A 21,193-nucleotide genomic window follows, 5' to 3' on the forward strand; every position below is an offset into this window, starting at 1 on the left:
ATCCTGATATCTATTTCACTTGCTCCACTATCATTAGAATTTTTAATAATTTATTCATATTTTATGTATGTAATTTATTGGCCTACTATAAATTGTTAGATGTAATTTTAATCTGCTTTAAATTAATCTTTTGATCTATCAAATTAAAAAATATGCACAAAAAAAAAAGTTAACCTGTGGACGGGTACGGATGTAAATACTTGTAATAAATAGTAGCAATGTACAGTACTGTGAATATGAGATGTTCATTCTTTCAGTGTATGCTCCTTGCGGATAAAAGCTACAATACTGTGAAGATGGAGGTCGGATGATGGAAAACAGAAAGTGAAAAACGAAAGGGATGTTTTCATTAACGAAGTCTTGATGAAGAAACCAACCATTTACTTGGTAATTGTGAGTGACAGAATGAGGAGTTGTGATTTTCCTAGGGTTTCAGTTTCGATTGTACCATGAAGTAATGGCTAATGAGATCAGTCTATATTAATAGATTTAGACTTATTTTAAAAGTGTGTTGCAATAAGTTTAGCTTTTAATTCAAATATTTTAGAAGAGGTAACTTTAATTTAACTTCTGCTTTGTTAAAACGAAAATGTCACTTCGGCTTCTTTCCCAAAAAGTCATCAGTATATGTAGTGATATTGCTTTATCTATTAATGTAACTTTTACTTTAGAATTGTTTTATTATATTTTCTTATTATTAGTTTTATTTGAATTTTCATTCAATTAAAAAGTTTACATTTTTTAAGAATATTTAATTTTAATACACTTTTATAAGGAAGTTTTAAACGCGATTTAATTACGTGCATTATGTAAAAAATTCTAAAAATTAGTTTGTTCAAAATTATGTTCAAAAATAAAAAAATTTGATCCGAACAAACCCAAATTATAAAAACATCATGATCAAAATTTACCAAAAAAATCCTAAACTCTAAACTCAAATTCTAAAATTTCAAATCTTAAAATTCTAAATTATAAATTCTAAACTCTAAATTCTAAATCATAAAATTTCAAACTCTAAATTTTAATTAAATCTATTCCGACAATTACCTAAAACTGGTTGTTTTTAGGCTTGAACGTAAGGTCCAGATTTCTTTTGGGGCAGCGTCCTACTTTCACCATCATCCGAGTTTCTCGTGAGAATGTGAGAGTGGTACCTGCAAGAGACTCCAATATTTAAGTTAGCATATATTTTAGGCAGATTTTTAGTGAATTGGATTCTAAATATATACCTGAGAGTGTCGGTGTACTTATAGGAGAGTAGATAACCACCTTTTAATGTAATTTCATATTTGTTAACTGTTTTCTTTTTCTAGAGAAGTTGTTGAAATCTTTCTTCTAGATAAATAGAAGATATCTTAGGAATTAGTTGCATCTTTAAATAAATAGGGCTAATCTGTTGGCATCGCGTCCGACTTATGTGAGATTGGATAAGTATGGATGAGGCCGATTTATTTCAACGAGCTTTTATTTATTTTGGACCTGACTTTGTTTTTTGGGTTAAGTATGAACAAAATTTTTAATTCTAAGTTATAAACTCTAAATTCTAAACTCTAAATTTTAAATTTTAAATTTTAAACCCTAAATTATAAATTAATCTCTCAATAAAAAATGACAAAAAGAGTATTCTATTAGTTGAAATATGAGAACAACAAATAACCAATCACCCAAACCATACGAGCAGCAAATGACAACATAAATAAGTAGTTCAATTGAAAATGATGACAAAACGTGAGTATCAAGGAGAAAAAATAACAAACCGAGAAAATGGAGAGGAACTTGGTAGGGAGTGGGTATACTTAGGGCTGGCAATGGATATGATAGAGTAGTATTTAGACTTTATTCTAATTTTACTTATGGGTTGAAAACTTTTTTAAAATTCTACCATACTACCGCGAGTTGAGAATCTCTCAACCCTAATCTTACCTGTACCCTAAAGTTCTAAATCCTACTCTACTTGATTCTACCCGCAGAAACAAAATTTTTTTTAAATAAATATAAAATTCAACCATTCCAAATTTCATACATATTAATAAAATAGAAAATAAAAAATTAAGTTTAAATTGAAATTAAAAACAATAAAATTTTAAAGAAATCCAATATAAAATTACAAATAATATGATCATCAACTAGCTTAATAATTATTTCAAGTTTTTATAAAAAGAAGATTATGACTACAAGACTCACTTTTTTTACTATATATATAATATATTAAGGATGCGGGTAGAATAGGGTTGGGTATATCCTAAACCCGTACCCTACTCTACCCACAAGCAAATTTACACCCTACCCTACTTTATTCACAACGAATAAAATAGACAATCCTATCCGAACGAGTTGGTCCAAATTAAATACCCGCAGATAAGATATATATTACCAGCTCTAGGTATACTCCTCTTCCTCTTCCGCTTCCCATGTCCTCATTTAGGAAAATTTCTAGCATTTCCACTTCAGCCCTATAATAGATTTTCGTTTAATTCTCTTTGTGAAATAGGTGGATATTCTCAGGAATCTATGGATATTAATTTTTAAAAAAGTAAAAAAAAAATCTAACACAATTGTAATATAATCTAATATACTTCAACCAAATTTATTATATTAAACACAATCTAAACACAAATTTAATACAATTTACATACATACACATAAAATTTACTATATACACACTAAAAACAAATGAAATAAAAATAATTTTTAATAAAATAATATAACATAGGTTTTATATTTAAATGGGAGTATTTTAATAATTTCACTTTTTTGTAAAAATTTGGTAGATTTTTGTGAGACATATCTTTACTTCTGATCTTTGTTTTCGTGACATTTTCATGAATTCCCGTTAAATCTTCTCACAAATAATACCTATTTTTTCAAATATTTTTGTCATTCCTAAAAGAAGTTCAAAAGTGATAAATTTGTTATTATTAAATTCAAATTAAATTTAACTAAGTATAGTTTTCTTAAAAGTATGAAGATGTGTGATTTTATTAAAATGAAATTATTAGATAGAAAGGCTAAACGAATGCTGATATATATTAAAAAATAAGTAGCATTTCGATTCAATTATTCACTGTTGCATTAGTTATATATTATAATATTCTTTTATTACTAAAATATCATTTAAATTTTTAATATTAACGATGTAAAACAATTTGACATTACTATATGCTACTTAAGCCCTAAATTTGTAACTGTTAAACGAAGTTGAGAAGTATAAGGCATTAACGACGTTGGAGTTACATTATATGGGAAATAATATATTTGTAAGTCTATTATTGATGACTACATATGGTGTAGGTTATATATATCTTTCTTTTATTTATTTATTTATTTATGTATTTTAAGGATTTAATGTATGGTAAAAAATGGTTTTTTAGACACTTCAAATATTTCTTCAAGGAAATTAATATCATCACTGGCCTTAAGATATTCAATGTTTGGCCAGATACATTTCATCTAAAATTAATTAATTCATGTCAGTTGGATGAAGAGAGAAAAAAATTGATTTCTTATTAAACCCTAGCTCTGGTTGAATCCTAAGAGTTTTAGCAATATATATATATATAATTAAAAAATTTAGAAAATTAACTTTTTATTAGTTAATATTAATTAATTTTTTTATTTTAAAAAATTTACATTTTTTAAATGATTTAAAGTTTAAGAGAGTTGAAAGTTTATGATTTTATAGAATTCAAAATAAATAATTAGCTAATATTAACTAATAAAAATTTACATATTTTGCAACAACAGTATGAGCATTTCGTATTTGTTCTAGCCGAGTTTAATAAGGGTTGGGGTCCATATTGCAGGCTACCGATCCGACGGATTCTTGATCTGTACGTGCAAAAGTGATTCGTGCGTCACTTTACCCTGTAATGAAGACTTGAATAGTTGTTGGAAGCTTCCAAGCGAACGGGTCCAAGTCAAATGGTCCACCCGAATATAAGGTATAAATGGAGAGGGACCTACTCCTCCCCCAAGGTATGCCATCTTTATCTTAATTAACTGTCTCTTTGTACAGACACTTACTTTAATATCGGAATATTCTTACAGATGGCCCCACCGACGATCGTGGCAGCATTCTTCCCCATACAACTCGCGTTCAGGTCCATATACATTCTCATTCCTATTTCTTGTTCCCGACCCGATATCTAACTGACTCCAAATCCTTACGAGCAATCGAACAACACTCAATAATGACAAGAAATTAAAATTCTTCAATCTTCAATAATAACATTACCAACAAATGAAAATCATTGTTATTTAACAAAAAAATAATTACCTACTTTGTTGTCTTTGGAAGGAATGCTCTACTGAGAAGTGACACGAGAATTAAATTGTGGTCTTTATGTTAGGGAGGAGGTGCTGGAGAGAATTTTTGGCGTGGTTGTTGAACAAGCATGATCAATGCTACGAGAAAGGTAAACAAAGGAGAGGATGGGAAAAAAAGAAAAACTGTAATACTCTAATTATCAAAATGTTACGTTTCCGGCTGTGTCACTCTGATTGCTCGGGTATTACAACGACTCTTATAATATTTAATACTAAAATATGAGCCTGTTTAAAACTTAAACCGTTTTTTTCAAAAGACCGTTTAAAAGGTTACATAACTCCATACTTTCAACCATACACATACATATACACTGTCTTAACTTACAAGCTTTACATAAAATAAATCATATTCCTCTTACAAACTGTGAAAGATAAAGGCGAGGGAAAACATAATATCTAAAACAATACAATACATCATATAAAAGGAAAATAGAATAAACTCTTCGTGACTTCCTCGTCCATATCCTGAAAAGAAAACACTTGTAGGGGAGTGAGAACATCGTCCTCGAAAGGGTTCTCACTATAGGGTTGCAGAATTACTATAATAGGATACGTGAAAATAAAACCGTTACAGTGATTAATAACCGCCTTATGCATCTTTCAAAACCAAAGATTTACCATTAAAAACCTGAAATCCTTTTTGAAAGAGGAAACCGTTATTCCTTAAAAAATTCAAAAGCCTTTCAAAAGGTTTTTTCTAAACAACATGAATGATCAACCTATTTCAAGCATAGGTTCATTAAGTCTATGCTGAACCAGTTTATTTTTTCATACTTTACTAAACCAGAAACACAAACCAAACACAACCTTCAGCCTATCTCATAATCAACCACGGACTTGGGCCCAAGCAACTCAATCAACAACCAGTTCATCACAATTCAACCAATTTTCACTCACAAACACAAATAAGAAGGTTCAAACACAATCAAGCAGTTATATCAAGTAGAGCAATTAGCAATTAAACATAACTATTCACATAGGCAAACCAATTACAATATGCACATCCAAACAATGTCATATAAATGCATATGATGCATGCCTGTCCTACTGGCCATGAGCTCACACGTCGGTTATGTTGCCAGACCCGACTCGGATAAGCGGGATTAAACCACCATCCTTATCTGTAGGTTCCACAAGCAAGTGGGACTAAACCACCATCCTTGCTCGAAACACGCAAGCGGGATTAAACCACCGTCCTTGCCAAATAATTTATCAATATGTGAGCGGGACAAAGCCACCATCCTCACTACAGGCGGGATAAAACCATCATCCCTGCATAACGGTTTGCACACTGAGCAAGCAGGATTATACCACCATCCTTGCCAGGCCAAAAATTCTCATCATATTTTCAGTAACACCCACAGTCAATCAGACTCAAAATCTTATTTCAATATTCATTCTTGGCTCAATTTCAAATCACAAACGTATTTAGTTCACATCTTGCCAAGAATCACTTTTCTTAAGTGAATTTTCTTTAAAGGAAAACTTCCAAACAACTTCATAACCAAGCCAAATTAAAAATATCTTCTGAAAGACTCAAAATCACTCATTTTCAAATCATCCGCTCCATCACTTTGAAATCAAGAGTTATTAATTAACAATCTTGGCAAAGACTCAAAACTCTAGAGAAGAATAACCAGCCTCATTTTTTAAACTCTTCAGAAATTCTCGGAATCATAGTTACTTAAGTTGAAATATAAATTAGAGTAAAGATTTAAAATCAAAATCAAAGCATGTAAGTCAAGAGTTCCGAACCAGTTTCAAAACCAAAATTATTTTAGGACAAAAAACCAATGTTTTTTCATTCTTAAATCGAAAACTCTCCCAAAGACTCAGAATTGTTTAGTCAAAATTTAAAAAATACTTTAAGAGCAATACAAAATTAATTAATCAAAGTTTAATTTCTTTCGAAAATTCGCTAAACTCATCCAAAGGTACTTCTTTAACCAAACTTCAAAACATAGGCCCCTTCATATTTAAATCAATCGGGAAACATAAACTTTTCTTAAACAGCTTAAATTCAAAACACCAATTTCTTAATAAATCAAGAACCAATTAATAGAACCTCTCAAATCCAAATTCTTTTCTAAATCACATTTTAAAACAGAATCTTAATTTTATAAAAATTCGACAGCATCTCCTCTAAAACTTGGACTTTGCCACCCTTTTCGGGTCCCAACCAAACCTTTCTGCAACCCCTTCCACGGGTTCAAAACCAAATCAGTTTAAGTCAGACTAATTCCAAAAGTTCATATATATAATTCTCATTCTTCAAGAAAACAAATTCAACTCAATTCATTATCAATAAACCAAACTCGTTTTCAAGACTTCAGAGGAAATAACTTTAAAGAAACACTTCAAAAACAGTCTTTTTTCACAAAAACGAACAATAATCAAATCAAACAAGCATTCACATCCATCCAAGATAACCAAACAACACACAATCCTTATATAATCACTAAAAATACATTTCTCACATGGATATCCATATATAATAATTCCAATTTATAAAGTATAATTTTCTAAAACAATCCCTACCTCGATAAGCAAAACCATAACCCACACGTGTCAACTGAACTCTTTTTGCTCAGCCCGAAATCAACGGCAACTTAGGCCTCAGCCCCTGATCTCTTTTACAACAAACATAGCAACTTTAACCACGGCATGTAAGAACCGAACTCAAACCTAAAGCATTAATGTTGCAAGGACCTTAAAACATATAATAGAATAGTGATTAAAAGAAATCGGAACAAGAAAAGGCTTACTAAATCTATGAGTATCCAAGAAAACGGAACAGCAGCGACTCCGTTGATAACGCGGCAGCTTGATGTCGCATGCACGGGTACTGAACTTAGCATGCAAGAACCACAACTCAGCCCTATATTACCATCATCTCAGTTACTCTAATAGGCTATGACAAAAAACTAATTTCAAAGGTTTCAGAGATGATAAGGCGTACCGAGGAAAAAAGGACTTCAGTGGCGGTTTCCGGCGACAGAGGCAGCGAGGAACGGCGACGAAGGCACGGCGGTCTCCCTCCCCTGTGTGCACTCTCCCACTCTCTTCATCGGATCTCCTCCATGGATGACGGTGACTCTGACATCACGATGAGGACAACGGCGGCACAGGTACAACAGCAGTGACGGCGGGGTTTACGGACGTGACTGAGTGCAGCGATCCCCAAGCCTGCGACCTGCTCCCTCACTTGCGACCACTCTCTCCTTGCGACTCTGTTCCTAACGGCGACATAGCATGGTGCGGTGCGATAGACGGTGGCTGTGGCAAGGCGGCGGTCCTGAGCAACGCGGCGGTCCTGAGCAACGCGGCGGTGGTGTGCGAGCTCCCTGTGCTGGTGCGGTCTTCTTCCTCTCCTCCCCTTCTTCGCGGCCCCTTCCCCTTTCCCCATTCTTCTTTCTTTTTCTTTCTTTCTTTCTTTCTTTTTCTGGTGTTTCTGCGTGTGTGTGTATGTGTGCTTGTGGGAGTGTGAGTGCCGTGTATGTGAGAGGTGAGGTGAGTGTAGAGTTAGGGTTTTGTGTAGGTTAGTGTTAAATTAGGATTTTGGGTAGTTTAGGAAATCTAAATAAAAATAGGGTAATAATATAATTATATAAAATAAATGAAAAGATAGAATAATAATAAAAAATTAAATTAAATATAAAGTATCCATTACTAAGAATATCTTTTAATTACCAATCTTTAAATAATTTTTTTAGTTAAATACCAATTTAGTAAAAATTGGAGATAAGTAAATTAATTCTTCTTTATTTGTAAAACAAGATTAAAAATCTAAATATTTAAAATTAAGACATAGAAAATATTCACTATTTTTCAATTATAAGAACTCTAAATAATAAATAAGAACATACTCAACTTATATATAAAAATCTCTAAAAATATAATCTTAAATAAATATAATAAATCATAAATAATTTATTAATAACTTTTTAAAATTTGAGGTATTATAGAAACATGAGAGAAGAAAGGGATAAGGTAAGAAGTTAAGAACCAAAGATGATTAGTGATGAAGGAGAGAGTAAGATAAAAAGCACTATGCTAATCTAAGTCTGGACGAGCACGAGTGTTTGAGATTTTGAGCGAAAGACTGAAAGTAAGTGACTATGTGACCTAACTCCTATGACCTTGACGTAGAACGGTTAACGCTAAATTTGTTTTCTATGCAGGTCTAACCGGACGGGGTCGAAAACCCGAGCCTTGGTCTGAGTCTAATTTAATTAATTAGTTGTTTTATTTATTAAAATTTTAGGTTTGATCGTTTTACAATGAAGCCGAATTAAATTATTCCTAAAGTAATTGAGTCTGTATTAGGTCTTTAGGTCGGATCGAGTCTTAGGGAGTTTAAATTCCCACAAAATTTTTTTAACAATAGGACTAAGTGACTAACTGGTTATCACCACCACTACCACCACCTTATTCATCTTCATCATTATCATTTTTGCTATTTCTATTATATAATCATATTTTATCATCGTTGTTATCTCTGTATCATTGTCATTACCAACCTAATACCATCAACATTAATATTCTTTTCTCTCATTTTTTATTTGATGTTATTTTTCCTTTTTAAATAATTTTCATACTGTAGTTACTTTTTTTTTCTTTCGACATCATTTCTATCAATAATCTTTCTCTATTTAAGCACCATTAGTAAAAAAAATTTTAAAAAATAAATTTATTAATAATTTATAAAATTTAAAATTCTTACAAATTATAAATAAAATTTTAACAAAACTAATTTTTGTTACCATTTAAAGAATTTTTTAAAAGAGAAATCGTATTATTTTAAAATAAAAAAGTTGAAAGATAAAATATTCCTTTTTTAAGACAGAAATCGCAGTGTTTACTCTATAATTATCATCGTCATCACCTCTTTATGTTTGTTGGCGTTGCTATAAAGTTGATGACTAGAAATTCAAAAAGAGTGAAAGATGCAGGTATAATGAGGAAGAATCTAATATTGGCTTTATACATAGTGAAAGATGTGACAATAACAATAAATGGAAAATGGTATCTGTCTTAGTTTCTCCATCTTGGCTAACATCATGGCTAGGTTCATAGATTTCTCCATGCCCACAAATACACACCTTTTTATTTTGTTCCTCCAGCATGCATAACTCTACAAATCTCCACTCTTGCTGATGAAGAAACATTATTGTGTAAGCAAGGAGTTGGGGAACTCTTGCATTCAACCCACATTATTATTCTTAAGATTTTGTGAATTTGAACAGCGATTTTAATAGAGCAGATTCGAGAAGATCGATGTATGTGTTCTGAAGAAGAGATTCTGCAGAGTTGTGAGGCTGCTATTCTATTGCATCATTAACTTCTGATGATTTGACTTCTCAATATATATAAACCCTAAAATTTGAACAATCGTCTTCTTGTATTCTAAATTTCTTGCCCCATTGATATATAATGATGCTAAGTGAAAGAGTTAAACCGATACATTTTTGTAGAGAGAAAAGCATGCGTTATATTTGTAACAATCACTTTTCCATTATCAATATAAAATTTAGATTCCTCGTTTTCCCTAATTTACCTCCAACAGTCCATGTATTTTTCTCAACATGTGTTAATAAATCATGTGTAAGCATCGAAGGTTCATTGTTAGGCTCATTACGAAGGTTCAAATTCAAATATACATCATTTCATCAATATAATAAAGAAAACACAATAATGTGACCAAATCATTTTAATAATTAAGTTTAACTAAATTAGTGTAATAGTTTATGAATTGATAATCAGATACTATATTATGAAAAAAAAAGAAATGATAAAAGAACAAAAAGAAAATTTTAGTTGAATTTAATTAAAAAAATAATTTTGTTATCTAATAATTTTCAAAGAAAAAATAAAAAAAGAACAGGTAAATATCTCACACCAGCCAGCGCATGAATTTTAGGCAACTAATTAATTAGTAAACCCATCAATTTGAAAGGTTGAGATACATGGCAGCAAATTAATTTTGGACACCTACTCAAATAAAAATAGTAAAAATAACTTTTTATGAAAATATTTTATTTAAAAGTATAATTTATTTATCAATTCAACTAGGTATCCTTTAAAAATGGTACAATATTCGGCCTTTTATTACAATAATTTTAAAAAAATTAAAATAAATACATTTAAAAATTATGAATAGATTTAGTGTCTTTTTAAAATTAAATACACATTCAAAATACAAACTAAATAAAACTAAAATTTAAATTTTAAATTTTAAATTTTAAATTTCTGTTTCAGATTTAATATATTTAATTATTAATATATTATAATTTAAATACATATCTAAAAATCAAATTATTCAAAATTCAAAATTTTGATTTTAAAATTCTAAAATAAACCTTAAATCATCTAATTATTAACTAAACCTATACAAATTAAAACACTCAAAGAAGTAGAGAAATTACGTTTGTCCTACATCGAAAATCCAGAGGCGCACATCGAAAACCCAGAGAAATCATCCTCTGCCGTCGTTCATCTGCGTCACCTTCCACTTCCGCGCTCATTCTCGATGCTGCCTTCCTCCTTCTCGGCACTCATTCACAATGCCGCATTTCCCTTTGTCAACATTCATCTTCATTGCCGTCTTCCTTCTCCTCTTCGTCCGTCCGCATCAACGTCGTCGTTCGTCCCCGCCGAGAACTTACCTAAAGTTTGGATGGGTTTCTGACACCATTACTTTCTTTATTATTCTGTATAAATTTTTTTTTTAAAATAAAAATCGAATAAATGGCTTGAAGATATTTTCATATATATTACAATGCTAAATTATTTTTGCATGTGCAATTTCTGGATTTTGGAAGTGTTTCAAAAATATTTTCTATATAACTTCATAATTTTAGATGTGTTACTCTTGTTTTTTAATGTTTAAATTTAAATTTTAGATTTATGAATTTGGATGTGTTCTAAAAATATTTTCTATATAACTTCATAATTTTAGATGTGTTACAATTATTTTTTAGTGTTTAAATTTAAATTTTAAATTTATGATTTTAGATGTGTTTCAAAAATATTTTTTGTATAATTTAATAATTTTAGATGTGTTACAATTGAAAAAAAATTACAATTAAAAATATTTTAGTTTGTGTATATAATTATATTCGACCATTCATCACTGAAACAGATCCTACATTTTATCAAAAGTACAATAAGTAAGAGATTAATATTTTGTATATAATAAGTCGTAAAAACTAGAATTTTACGATTTTGGATATATTTTAAAAATATTTTGTATATAATATCATACTATTAGATGTATTATAATTGAAAAATAAAAACACAATTTTTATGATCATATCAGTTAAATTTTTTCTCTTAAATTTTAGGATTTTTTTTTGCTTCTTTACTCAAAATATTTTATTTATAACAATTCTATTGATAAAATCAAATAAAATCAAACTGAGAGGAGGCTTCAGCTATGCAGGGTGAGTGAGTGTTACGGGAAAAAAGGAATAACCCGCTGTATTTGTTATGTGAAGCTTACCCCACGTCAAAGTCTCAATAACTACTTCTCCTATGAAGTGTACAAGTAGTTAGAGACATTTTTGATTTTAATATTTAAATTAAATTAATTTATAGATATGTACCTAAAAAATAGGAGAGTGTTTCAATAAAAAAAATAATTAAATATTATTAAAGGCTGATTAAAGGTTGATTAGTGTTGTATAAGTAGCATTTTTCTTTATTTATTTAGTCATATTTAAAATAAAGATAATACTTTTATATCATATTAAAATTTAATTATATAATCTATCATCCAAAAATAAAAAAAATTATATAAAGACAATTATAAAATTTTTATTGTAGTATTCATTTAATTTTGAGCAACTTTAACAGATAGCTCGGGATACCATATCTTCAATTTCAAACTTTATTTTTATCTATGGCAATTTAGCGCGGTATATATAAAAGTCTTGTGTAGAGGCTAAGCGAATAAAAAAGGTCCACATGATTACATTTGAAATTAATTTGCCTATATATAAATAACGTATAAAACTTTCATGTTTTCATATAATTATTTCAAAAATATTTTATAGATAATAAAAATTAATTATTAAATAAATTATTAGGTATTACTTACATTTAATTTATATATATCTTTTTTAATAGAATAATTAACTATGAAGATAATTTTTTTTAGAATTTGATGTTATAATAATTAATCAAACCTCTTTATAATATAATAATTAAATTTGTTTATAAACAATAATAAACTTTAACTACCAGCATTGTCTCTTTTGTATTTTTATTCGTATTTTAATTAAATGTGAGTTAAGTTTGATTATATAAAACTTGATTAAAAATGTGAAAATAAAATTGTTCAGTACTCCTGTTTAAATGGTTGATTGATAACTATCTTTTGATGTTTATGTAACATAGTTATAGTTATTTTTAGAACAATAATTTTAAATACGAAATGACTTTTTAGCCATAAATTGACTAACATCTCAACATTACAATTCCAATTTTTTTTTCTTTTTCCTTCTCAACCTCTGCTGCCGTGTATTTGTATTTCTTGAAATTTGAAGGTATGCTTTTAAATTTTAGATTTTTGCAGCAGCTTCACATACATTGACTGAAATACCTTTATATCCGAAGCAGAGCTTTTAAACTTTAATTTTTAGACAACTACTCAAATGAAGATAATAAAAACATCTTTTTATGAAGACACTTTGTTAAAAGTATGACTTATTTATTTAATCACATTTTAAACAAAAATAACATTTTTATAAATATCAAAATCTAATCATACAATCTATCATCTAAAAATCAAAAAGTAATATTTTATATAAAGACAATTATAAAGTTTTCATTGTATAGTATTCACCAAATTTTTATACTTTGAACAATAGGAAAACTCTACTATTTCTATTTATTATTCCAAAATTTAAAGCTTTGAACTATATTACCACAGGTCTAACAATCTTTTGAGATATATTAAATATTCGATAGCATCAATTTCATTAGGAAAGGACCGATTCCCACCAATTGAAAAGAAATTAAAAGGGCATGCATTGATGGTCACCTCTTATATTTGCCCTAGATATAAAGTTCATCATGATGACTATATGAAAATGACGGAAAATAATAAAGGGGCTTGAGGAATTAAGGATCTCATTATCCTCATGTTTGAATAACTTTAATCTTTATGCAACTAATGAAGTTTCTCTTGGTCACCACCCACCTTGTCTAACATCATGACTAGGTTCATAGGTAGAGAGGAACCTCATTACGTGGATTTCTCTATGCCCACATATATAACTTAATTCACACCTTTATTTTATGTCCATTATAAAGAGAACGTTGTTGCTCATTTGTCTAGCCATGACACTAACTAGTAGCTAGTGAAGCAGTGCAAAGGGTTAATGATTTGTTGGTTGTCTCTTGGAGTTCCTCTGAACGCTTCATGTGTGTGCTAGCTAGTAACCATTTGCTATAACAGATATAGTATGTTCTTCAAATGAAGTGTTTGGGGGAACTCCACGGTGCATTCGACATTGCTTAGCAAGAATGAGCCGAACTTGTTTTACTCTTTAACATACATTATTATTATTTTATGTTGTCACTATTATTATTACTATTTATTATTAGAGAAAGTTTAGATAAATTTAATACCTGTTATTTTATCAAATTTAAAATATATTTTCAAATATAATAAACAAACATCAATAAAATAGTATAAATTATTATAAATTTATTATTTAAAATATTTGCATTGCACCTTTGATGTTGGTCGCAGTGATTAAGATAATTCTATCTGTTGCTGCATTGGAAAGGATGCATATTGCATTGTGACATTTGGAGAAGCTCAAATATTCATGATTATCTGCAGCAAATAACGACGTGGTTTGAAGTTGCAGTGCTACTGGCTGTTGTGTGAGTCACACTCTCGCTGTTGAAATGCAAACTTTTATATATTTGTAACTTGAAAATTAAATTAGTCTATTACGATGATATTCATTGTGGTATTGTTCCATTGCAGTTAATAGCAGTGCAAAAATATCATGTCTGCACAGAAAATTTAATTATTAAATTAATTATTATATATTTATATATATATATTATTTTTTTATTTTTAACGTGTACATATTTTAATATATATTTTATACTAATAATTAAGTTAAAAATTATTTTTTGTACATATAATATAATTATAGCAGTCACATTATGGCCAATTTACATGAATTAATAGATATAAATTTGTACATAAACAAGTAGGGCTGCGTGTCTTATAGTATATAAAACTGATAATGCTGATGGCTAAAAAGCCAGAATTTGATGTTTGAGGAACTATGGTTTGAAGTTCTGAAAGTTATACAGTAACTACTAAATTAAAAAAGTGGTTAAAATCTATTATAACTGTCTCTCGCTCTCATTGTGTATAAAAAATAGGTGACTGTGAGTGTAATATAAATATATTTTCCTTTTCATTCAGTTCTGTAGTTCTTATAATTCAAGAATTTATTCTGCAACTCATAAAAAATTTAATATGATAAGGATGATCTTCTCATCTATTGTGGAACTTTTAATCTTATAGATACAAGATGTGACGTCTCTCATTGTCTTTTTGGATTTTTATTATATATTTAAATGTTATTCTTCAGGTTTGTATAATATAAATGTATATTCTTTTTAGAGATTGACTTTGAAAAAATATGTTGTGTTTTGTATCTTTTTAGATTGTATTATATTATCTATTATATCTATCTAAATATTATATAAGTATTTTATTTTTAGATGTTATAATGTCTCACTAGCTATCTCTGATTTATGTCTGTAGTATAAAATTTTGTGTAGTAGAATGTTATATTTCTACCTTTTTATAATCACCAGATAATTTTTATTTTTTTTCCATAAATTTTTTATTTGTATAGGATTTTATTAAATATTTTATTAAATTCTTGATTAAATTTTGTTAATGAAATATGTGATTAGGATTTGTTACATTAATTTAATTAGTGTAATTAGACATTAAATTAGGTTAGGTTAGCTAGGGTATAATTTATAGTAATTAGTTGGATAAATTAATTCAAAATTTACCTTAGAGTTGAAGCTAGAGTAATTTAGTATTGAATTTTTTTTATTTGTTTAGGATTTGATTGACTTTTTATTAAATTATTGATTAAAACTTTTAATAAAATGTGTGATTAGGATTTGTTATATTAATTTAGTGTAATTAAAAAATAAATAATATTAGATTAGTTAGGATCTAATTTAAGATAATTAGTTAAATAAATTAGTTTTAAATTTAGTTTAGAGTTAAAGTTATTAGAGTAATCTAGAATTGAATTTAGGTAAATTAAATAAATTTAGAATTAATTATGGTTTTTGGATTAGATTGATTAGTTAATTTTCATAAGATTTTAGAAATATTTCTAAAAATTTGTATATGTGTTTTTTTTAAATGTTATTACTTTTTTATTATGAATTTTTATATTTTATTAATTAACTTTATTTTTATTTTAGGATTTTTTTAATGTCATGTAGCTTTAATCATAGATTATTCGTGTTGATAATATATGTGAGTTGTTTGTGTAGTATCGTGGTTGGTTTTCTATTTCTAGCTATATTAAATTGTTAAAGTTTTATGTCAAACTCACTTTTTTTAGGATAGAGTTTTCGGACGAAAATAGAAAAAGATTGTCTACTGGTCCCTTCTTAAAAATCTTGTTTATTGAAAATTGCGGATTAATAAAGAAATACACACTAGAACAACTAAGATTTTATATTTTCTTAAATGTGTGTTTCTTTTAATTTATGCTTTTGCATCTGCTTCGTATGTAAAAATTAATAAATCTTTTTTGTGAAAGTTTCTGAATTAAAAAAAAATTCTGCCAAATTTTTGTTAAATTTTTTTAAAAATATGCTTGGTTTGTGAAAAAAATAAAAATTATATTTGGTAGAAATTATTAATTATAGACAAAATTCTGCCAAAATTTTTAAAACATTTAATAAATTGTGTTATTGGTTTAATTCTAAGTATTAGCACTAATAAAATATCATAAAAGCCAAAACACTTCTTCTTTCTCAATTAAGCCCCTCTAGTCTTCTTTTCTTTGCTTATTATTACCGCTGAGATTGGTTCATACTATCCAACACTCAGTTTTAAATATATATATATATATATATATATATATATATATATATATAATAAAATTAAAAACAAAAAGATTTTATATTTTGGTAAGTCTTTGAAAAAAGTAAATTAAGGCATATTTTTATTAATATTACCATCTCTCTTTTTGTGTGATATGACGATAAATAAAGATGTCGGAAGTTGATCTCGTAGTCGGAGTAGATAGAGGATGCGTGACTGCTACCCATGAAATTTTTTATTCATCGTTCTTTATCTTGACTATCCTAAAGACCTCACAAGCACAAGGTGCATATGATAAGTCCTTTATTATAGTCCCTAATTCTAATTATGTGGGTCCCATTATTGCTCTTTCACAAAATCGTCCTGGTAGACTCCTCTATCACCACCACCCGTTCAGCATCTCACTACATTGATGCCACTTCCCACCATGATAAATATTGCACTATCAAAATCCTTTCATAAATTTCAGCTAGATGGATTGACTATGTGAGCACTATTTTAATTGGTTTTAAATGTAATTTATTTTAAAATTATTAAATAATATTTGTGTTTGTTAATCTTAAGTCTTCATTGATAGATTTATACCAAATAACAATACTTATACATAGGAATGAACTAATCTCATCAAGTTGATGTATGACTATCTATGTTTGAGCTACAAAAAGATTCCTACTAAAACTAGAGAGTGATAATTTTATAATTGGTTGGTGATCAAATCTCTATTTATTTAAACTTTAGATAGTTTCTATCTTTTGTTTCATTTATATATTTAATTTTGATTAACTAATGCTAATTGTTTTTCTGTGCAGAAAAAAATATATGGGAAAAGACTCACAATTTCAGATCAAAAAGATTTTTGACTACTACATGGATAGGCGACTTCACCAGATGCTTGAGGATATACATGAGAGGCGGGACCACCTTAAGAAGGCCTTCTACGCCTATTTGGAGAATGATAAAGGGTTCAAACGTCACCGAGCTGCAAACAGGACTAGCAGGACATCGGCTAGGTCGTCCAAGTATATTGGGCGGACAACAACTTTTATGAAGATAAAGTCCATGCTGATATATAACTTGTATTAACATATTAAGTTCATTTTATTTTTTACTTCTAAATTAATTGTCACTTGATTTAACCTTTTTTTTAATATGTGCAGTCTAAGTCATTGGAGTTGAATTTTAAGGTGACGATGACAGAGATTTTCAAGTATACTCACACGCTGAAGGAGAACATAGAGAGATTTGCCGATCAGTGATTTGCGAATTACTATGTGAATAAATGTCATAATTTATTTCATAACTTATTATTATGTAGGAATCATACACACAAAACTTAGAGGTCATGACCCAACAATCTTAGCACCGTGGGAAGGACGGCAACAACTCCTCTGCTACCATCGTTGATCCTGATATAGTGTGGTGTCAGATCACATTCAAGTCATACAAGAATCATGTCTACGGCTAAGGTCGTTCTTCGTCAATAACTTTCACACCTCCACTTTAAGGGCTTTGTCCACCTCAACCACCAGCCCTGCAGATTCCAACGATTTCGATTTGCGCGAGAAAGTTCACAACCTAATCCAAAGCCTTCAAGAGCAGGGTCATCGGCTGCATCTGGCTAAGAAGATGTATAATGAGCTCCTCGCACGCATGGCAGGGAGGGATGGCCGTGATGCAAAGATAAAGTCCAATCCCTAAAACAGGAGTTCAAGCAAAATCCCCGAGTAAATCTAGCGAATGCGACATTGATGAATGCTAAATACCTGTTTAAAAATTCAAAAGTTATAAAGCTAAGTTTATTATAGGTCTAAACCAAAATTTAATACTCTCAAAATTTAGTTAAAAGATGTCACAATTTAAATCAATAAGCAAGAATTTAATCTTAGATTATTCTCCCTTGGACTTACAATATGGTGTACAATCATTACCTATGAAAATCAGGGTGTTTAAGCGCAATAAAAGAAATGTAAATTGACTAGAAATTAAAGGAGCAATGAATAACTAAATTACAAGAAAATAAAATCAAAGAGCAAATACGTGACTAACCAAGTAAACATAAAAATGAAGGGACAATAATTAAAATATAGCTACACTAAGAAGCAATTAAATTAAACTAGAAATGATCAAGGCAATGACTAATAAAAGAAATGAAATTCAAATGCTAAAAAGTCTTGGGTAGGATTAAGAGTTAAGGATTATTATTATTGTCATTAACTATAAATATGGTAATTATTAAGAGTTAATTTCGCTTCGTCAATCTTTACATAGTGAGAAAAGTCAAGTAGGCTTAATTTGTCTTAATTCACAAATCCTGACTAACTTACCAATTGAATTTTATAAAAGGTTAGCGTTAGTGAAAACAAGATCAACTAACAACTCTAAATTACAAATCAAAATTGGACATTAATAATTCAAGGTCACTCAATTTTTCAATCCCAAGTCAAGAAAAGAAAAATCTACTTTATAACTAATACAAATATTTTATCAAATATTTGGTGTGCATAAAAATAAAACATCATAAATTATAAGAATTAACAAAAAATTACTATTATTCACTACAAGAATTTAACATTAACAATTTAAATAAGTATAACAAAACATAAACATAAAATTCATTCATAAGAAATCAAGAATTCACATTGTTCATACAATACTAAAATAGAATAAAGTGAACTAACAAAAAATTCTAAGCAAAATAGCACAGTGTAGAAAAACAAAAAAATAAGAGCAAAATTATAATTAAACAAGATTAAAATCCAAAACTAGAAGCAAATTAAAATGAAACCTTAAAAAATCTAAAGAAAGGATCTTTTACTAGAAATTATGAACTCAAACTTAGAAAAATGTAAAATAAGAGTATGTGAATGTAGCGTAGCCTCCTCCTCCAAGTCTTGACTTCAAAATCTCCCACCACTGTCGAGGTCCTTGGAAAGTCCAAAACATGAATACATATTCTTTATTAATCAAGACACATAATCTGACCTTGCGCATGCGAGAATCTTGCTCAGCCGAGGACATGGTGTTCATGCGAGGATCTTACTTAGGCGAGAAAATGTTGCTCAGGTGAGAATCTCACTTAAACGAGAAAATCTCTCTTAAATGAAAAAATCTCAATTAAGCAAGCTTCTAGACAACTTCTCTTCTAAATTGCTTGTCAAATTCACTTCTTCACTCCATTCTCTCGATCCTTTGAAGTCGTTGACGCACCTTAACTTTGAAACACTTAAAAAAATTTCATTACAACATCATATGGCATAGAAAGAGATTAAGAGCTTAACAATTAGAAGAATGAAAAGTATATTTTTTCACGCACAACTTATTAGAAGCAAGATTTCAAAAATTCAATTAATAAAACCAATATCATGTAGGTTAGTAAATAAACTCCATACTTTTTAACACAATTTAAAATGATAAAATAGAGTTGATCAGACATTAGATGACAGTCTATTATGACTAGATATGCACTGGTGGTAGCGCTGCTGCTGGAGAGGACTCCTTGTCCTCTACACAAACACTAGCTGGCACCGATACCACCACTTAGACCATCGACTTAGCAAAATCAGACGGACAATGATGATGATTATCATGACTCGTAGTAATTATGGTATAGTTTTGCTTTATTTGACATTTTAGTAGATTATCTGATCTGTCTAACTTTTTTTCTATACTTTTCTTATTTCATATTATAGTTGTATATCTTTAATTAAAAATACTATTTGATTTTTATTAATTGAGATTTGACTATTAATTTTTGACATATTAATGATGATATATAAAATTATAATAAATATTTTGTATAGTCATTTAAAAATAAAAAAATTAAAAATAAAGTTTATTGGCAAATTCATTATCGATTAAATATGTGAATAATTATTAATTTAATTATTAATAATAAATAATATATTATTATCAAATCTATCCAGAGAGAAATCATACCACGGTAAACGCGTAAAATAGTAGTTCTCCCCGATTCAGAAGCCTTGTTAGCTACTATGTTAAACACATTAGCATCATTCATTTGATGAGGAAATAGGAATCTTTACCAATAATAGAGAAAGTATAGGGAGTCAATGGCCTAAGCGTACAATGTGTACTATGGAGATTTAGGAAGTATTAAAGATATGACTATTAGTGTTACATTGTTTTCTCAGGTTATGCTTTTGAGATGAGTGAGTTCATGACATGGTATTAGAGTTCTAGATCCGAAAGGTCAAGAGTTTGATCCTTGGTGAACTCCAAAATCAACTTAAGTTTTTGGGATGAGTGATTTTATGCATGAGATGTTTATTATCCCTGGTATCCGGATGGTTATTCTGGATAGGGTTATTCTAAATAGTATGGGTGATGTTCATTTTATTCATGGACTAAAGATTTAGCCCATTGTACACATTGTACGCTTAGGCCATTGACTCCCTAGCACTACCCTTACCAATACCATCGGATCGGTCGGAGAAGCAGAATCATGTGGTGAAGGCAGCCATGAATAATCAGTGCCTTCTTTTTAAACTTCCTCCCCTTTCTTTCGACATTACTAAAATTTATATGTTTGAACCTTTGTAACCATGTTGCTCCCACATGGTCTGCATATTTACTATAGGCTTTAGTGTTTGAAGAAATTTAACTATATAAGCATGTAGATTGTAAAGAATGAAAACTTCACTTTTTTTTTTTCCGTCAAAAAGAAGAATCTAAAATCTTTAACCTTTTTAATTTACAAAAATCTTTATTCTATTATAGAAGAGAAAAATGCAT

The 21,193-nt window shown here is 29.0% G+C and overlaps 1 long non-coding RNA gene across 2 annotated transcripts; it reads right to left on the bottom strand.

Moving 5' to 3' along the window:
- Window positions 1-4,596: 4,596 nt before the first annotated feature.
- On the bottom strand, window positions 4,597-7,818 carry LOC112800916 (uncharacterized). 2 transcript variants are annotated; one of them, XR_011881844.1, is made up of 4 exons: window positions 7,286-7,818; window positions 7,092-7,204; window positions 6,865-6,956; window positions 4,597-4,791 (listed from the first exon to the last, which is right to left on the bottom strand). It is a non-coding gene; the product is annotated as an uncharacterized lncRNA (long non-coding RNA). The 2 variants fall into 2 exon arrangements; XR_011881845.1 differs by lacking the exon at window positions 6,865-6,956 and having other exon boundaries at window positions 7,286-7,815.
- Window positions 7,819-21,193: the final 13,375 nt, after the last annotated feature.

The sequence above is a fragment of the Arachis hypogaea genome, chromosome 5 (genome assembly GCF_003086295.3).
Source record: "Arachis hypogaea cultivar Tifrunner chromosome 5, arahy.Tifrunner.gnm2.J5K5, whole genome shotgun sequence".
Classification (NCBI taxonomy): domain Eukaryota; kingdom Viridiplantae; phylum Streptophyta; class Magnoliopsida; order Fabales; family Fabaceae; genus Arachis; species Arachis hypogaea.